Below are 6,000 nucleotides of genomic sequence, written 5' to 3'. Positions count from 1 at the left end.
GGCAATGGGTTTTATAGTGGAGTCAGAACAGTGTGGAAGGTCCTGGAGGTGTCGCTGTTGCCACAAATCAAGAATCTTCTAGAAAAATCAGTATGGGTTATGGATATTTCTCGACCCCTATTGATTTGTATTAACATTTACATAACAATACATTAGCATAATCTAATGAAGAGATATAAATATGTTGTATTTTTTTTTAGTACATATGGCTAAAAATTAAGGTAATGTAAAATATATGATAAACTACTAAATAATTCGCTTTTGTGATGAATATTTTAAAATAAATTATAATTTTTATTTAATGAAAATTAAGTAATAAATTGTATTAAATTTTAATTTAATTTTTTATATAATTTTGTATGAAAAATTAAGTGTGATAAATCTAACTTGTATTAACCAAATCTTGTTATTATAATGGAAGTCAAACACGATTTTAGTTAACTACTCACTTTTATAAATAAGTAATTTGTATAATTTTTTTTTTTATAAAAATAGGATAATTACCATTTTGGACTCTGTGTTTCGTAAAAGTTACCAATTAGACCCTCTATTTTGTTAAATGATAAAATAAACTCTGTATTTTCTAAAATTGTACAAATAGGACCCTGAACTGATTTTTTATCAAAATAAAATTTAATAATAATCCGATCTAAAGGTGTTATGACAAAACTGTTTATATTTTCTGTAACTGTTCGTGTTACGAATTGCCTTCAAGTTGGTTATATTAAAAAGAAAAATGCCAAAAATTAAGCTTATGGTCCTATTTTTACCATTTTAGAAAATACAGGATTCATTTTGTCATTTAACAAAACAGAGTATTGTTAGGTTATTTTTAATATTAATCTTAGATTAAGTTTAGAATATTTTTAATTGAGTTTTAATCGTGTTTGGAGCATTTTTATGCTGATATCTTTTATTTTTGCAGATTTAAAATAAAATAAGATTAGAAAAATTTTAGAGAAAAGATGGAAAAAGATAAAAATATCATGATATTTAAAATAGAGAAAATTGTGCAATGAAATAAAGCTGAAACTTCAAGCCTGAATTCGACGATGTTCTGATTAGATTTTGGAAAAAGTCAAAACATAAAAGTTCTAGATCTCTCTTTTATCTTTCCGGAACATCTTGAATCGTCCAATTCCAAGCAATATAGAGAGAGTTATTACCAAAATACTATCAGTCGACGCAGTAGAAAAAATATCTCGTTTGAGGTTTCCCAAAAATTTAAATTCGAATAGGAATTTAAACATGTGCGTTTTTTTCCATATTTTTAGGCCTTCAATGCCTATATAAAGGGAAGAATGGAGTTGATTTCAGCGAGCAATTTCAGAGAGAAAAAAGAAAGAGAGAATTCAGATACAGAGTGGAGAGATCAACTGCAATATTGGAGGCATACTTCTCAGGGTTTTCAGCATTCTTCTCTTCTTCTCTTCTCTATTTTCATCTCTTTTCTTAAAGTTAATATGTGTAATTGTGCTTCCGTGAACATGTGTAGCTAAACACTTTATTAGGATTAGATGGATATTGTTTAACATTGTTTTATAGTTTTAATATGATTTATTTTCCCCCTAAATTCTATGTATTTTATTTCATTCGTACTTATTTACTTTTAATTGTCTGGCCACCAATTAACTGTTTATGATTTTGATGCGAGATCTGAGAAGTGAGTGTCAATTATGCTATAGTGAAATAAAACTGAATTTCGATATAGGACGAGAGTACCTATATGGTTTAGATAGCTTATAGGGTTTCTGTGTTTAATGCATGTTGCATGTTAAATTTATCACGAGAGTAGAAAGTTTGCATGTAATTGAGATTTATATATCTGAGAAGACTATAAATTACCTTAGTAACCTGCTATTGCATAGAAATTAATATTAGGAAGATAATCATATTAGGCCATAATAGATAGAAACAATTGAAATCGAAGCCCTAGTTTTTATTAACTGTCAATTTTCTTAAATAATTGCTTCTTACTAGTTCCTTATTTTTAATTCTTTCTTAATTTTCATTCAACGAAATAGAAGTAAAAGTTTAATTTTAACGTAATTAACTGCACTCCCTGTGGGATCGACCTCACTCCTGGTGAGTTTACTACTTGAAACAATACATACACTTGTGTGTGCAAAATATCGCAACAAGTGTCCAATCGATAACTTTTGCAAAACACAGGGTCCAAAATAGTATTTACCCACAAAAATAATATGTCAAATAAAATCTATTAATTAATAATGAAAAAATAGATTAAATTGTCTCAAATAAGTAATGTGTTTTCTTAAAAAAAAATTATTAAAATAATATAAAATTATTAATTTTGTAAATTTATGTTCTAATAAAATATAAAAAATAAGAGAATTATGGAGAGAAAAGAAAATAGCTTATTAAAATAATGTAAAATATCAATTTGTAGATTTATGCTCTAATAAAATATTAAAAATGAGAGAATTAAGGAGAGAAAAAAAATAATTTTGGAGAAATTTTAAAGTGCCATATCACCGCCTCATATCTCTCATTTATATATATAGATAGATTTCGTCTAAGTTAAAAATTGTGTTAAATTTAACACGAAAGATAGTATGTATCAAATTTTAGCTAACAATAAATATTATTTTTTAATGAGTAATTTGCGGTTAAATCTTCTGAACTCTCATTTCACTTACAATTAACTCTCTAAACTCAAATTTTAGTAGTAAAAACCTCCAAACTACTAAACTGTTAGTAAATTTAAAGTGATATTTATTTACCACAGTTAAGTACCAACATAAATTACTTATGTATACACATAACATATTAATATTGGTACACATAATATTATTATTTATAAATTATAAAAAAAATATTTCAAAATTTATTTTAAAATTAAGAAAATAATTCAAAGTTATAAAATTAATAAATAAATGAATATCTTCAAAAAAAAAATAAAAAATAAAAAATAAATTATTTTTATTTTCTTTTTTTTTATTATTTCTTTGCTAATGACTCTCTCTCTCTTCCCACGCTCTCTTCATTCACTATTGTCACCACCTCCATCACCATTGCCACCACCCCAACACCATCACCATTACAACACTACTATCCACAACCAACACAACCACAATCTTTGCAATAACAATCACTTCAAACTAACACTAAAACACCATGACACAAATCTAAACCTAGATTTTTTTTTTTAAAAAAAAAAAAAGTGGTCCAACCCGAAAAATAAATAATCGAACTTAGATCTAAAAGAAAAATAATGCCAAACCCATATTTGAAATCATTATGAATCCTTTTTTTTTTTTTTGAGAAATTAGAATAATATATTGTCCAATAAATATATTATAACCTAAGCACAAGTGAGCTCTTTCTCACCCTAAAACAATCAATTATGTTGTAGAGTGAGCTTTTTCTCACCCTAAAACAATCAATTATGTTGTAGAGGCACCTTCCACAGAAAGCGAACGGTTCGAATTGATCGTCAAGAGGGCATCCGACGGATGGAAATGAGAAGTCGAGAGGGTGTCTCACTTTCCAACAGTCGACTCCCATCGTTACATGCATCGTAGAAAGCAATCAGCAAATAGAGAGTCACTCAAATCCAATCGTCGTTGTTTAAGCTTCTCACAAAACACGCGCCCAACACGCGCACAAAACCCAGAAGTCGGCATTTAAAATCCTGACAGAAAGATAGAAGAAAATATGCCTCCCGAATCATGACACTTTAGTTTGGCGACTGATGACATAGTGCATCAAATAACTCACCATAAGTCCCACATGCGCAAAACTTTTCAAGAGGAGATACTGCAAGCTCCCGAACCATGGAATGTCCCAGAACTTAGGGGTAAATATTATCTGCATTTTCGTAAGCACGACACGTGGATATTAATCAAAGAAGGTCAAAAATTCGTTAAGCCGCCCAAATGATTCACTTAGCACTCTGAGAGGACGAAGGCATTAATCTCGCAAAAAAGGTCTCTGTGAAAGAAGTCTTCCCGACTGATTGACCATACGAAGGGTATCCCTAAGCTAGAGCCTCATTCCATTCAGAAATCGAGATTGTTTGCTCCTGCGAGGAATATGGATCTTCTCAAACCCGACCAAAGCACTTCGAGGATGCACCAGTCCGGGGTACGCCTTTTGACCCGCGGAGTTCAGCCCAAGCGTGTCAGGCTACAGACTCAGTGATTAGACTTTTTCATGTACGATGTCAAAGATTATCCCCCACGAGACGCAATCGTGCAGAGCATGTGTGTCCTTGTGTACTGGGCTAAATGATCCAACAACTAAGAGCAAGGGAAATTCAAATGAGAATGACCCTGAGGTGACACGCGTCTGAAGCCCAGCCTGTACAGCTAGTACAATCTGACACCCATAAAAGTCACATGGGAAATACGTCACCTACCAATTCAATGGTACGTCGTATTAGTTCTCTTAGGGTTCGTTTGGAACGCCGTATTAGACCGTATTGTATTGTATAGTATTATATTAAATTATATTTTATGCAATATTTTTATATAAAATTATATGTAGTATTAACTTTGGGATTATTTCACAAATACATAAAAACAACAAAAAAAATTACAAAAATACGATTTTACAGAATTTTAAACATTTTTATGATTTTTTTGATTTTATTTACAAAAAATACGATCTTTTTATGTTGTACTCTTGTTACTTTGTTATTGATTTTTTGTTATCTGCATGTTGTTTTGATGTAATTTAGATGTTATTTTCATGTTATTTTTATGTAGTTTTCTTATTGTTTTCGTGTTGCTTTATGAAAAACCGTAAAAATGTAAAAAAAAAAAAAAAATTCTGTAAACGTAAAAATGTAATTTTTTTACAAAAAAAAATGGTGCCTCATGTAATTATCCCATTAATTTTTATGGACACCTAAATGTATAATATTTTAGTATAAATTAAAGTTTAACATAATATTATATAAAAATATGATATGTAATCCAATTCAATATGATACAATACAATACGACCTAATACTATGTTCCAAACGAGCCCTTATAATGTTAATTCTGAGAGTGCTAACAGTTGGATCCAAATCTATAATAAGTTATAGATTAACTGTTCACATTGAATTAATGGTATATAAGTAATCATGAGATAATTAGAAGGGTAAATAAGTATTTTGACTAACTATAATTATGAACTAATAATTGGAGGTCGAACTTGTAAATTTTCAATAAAAAATTAAATAGTTACAGTACCAAAAATAAAACTTAAACAATTATTTACCACACATATAAGAAAAAAAATCATGTTCATGAAAAAAAAATAGACCAAAAAACTTTTTTAAATGCTAAAACAGATAAAAGTCTACGAAAAAATCTCTTTAAGGAGTGTACTATAGACTTGGCCTATACATATTAAAATGAACGACATTTTTATAAATTTTATTAAGTAACAAAACTCATTCAAAATAATAAGGTTAATTAAGATTTTTGCGCCCTAAATTTTGATATGTACCAAATCGTGCTCTTCAAACTTTTTAAGATATTAAAAATTCTTCTTGAACTATTGAGATTCTTGAATTCTAAGGACTTCTATTCACTTCCATTCAATTTTACTAACGTGACGATTATATATCGTGTCCCGTGTACGTACCTTTAAACTTTCATCTACATTAGGCATCGATCAATAAAATTAGACAGAAATCTTTGAATTCAAAAATTTTAATAGTGTGGGTCAAATTTTCAATGGCCTATAAAGTTTGGGGAGAAAAATTTAGTACATACTAAAATTTAGGATAAAAATCTTAATTAGAAGAATAAGAAGAAAGCCCCTTGTTATTTGCTTTTATTGCAAAAGGCACTTCTAAATGAAATATTGCAAAATTTTATTGCTTTTTCATGTACGATGTCGAAGGTTATCCCCCACGAGACGCAATCGTGCAGAGCATGTGTGTCCTTGTGTACTGGGCTAAATGATCCAACAACTAAGAGCAAGGGAAATTCAAATGAGAATGACCCTGAGGTGACACGCGTCTGAAGCCCAGCCTGTACAGCT

The sequence above is a fragment of the Cannabis sativa genome, chromosome 1 (genome assembly GCF_029168945.1).
Source record: "Cannabis sativa cultivar Pink pepper isolate KNU-18-1 chromosome 1, ASM2916894v1, whole genome shotgun sequence".
NCBI classification, from domain to species: domain Eukaryota; kingdom Viridiplantae; phylum Streptophyta; class Magnoliopsida; order Rosales; family Cannabaceae; genus Cannabis; species Cannabis sativa.
This window is presented reverse-complemented; position numbering follows the sequence as displayed.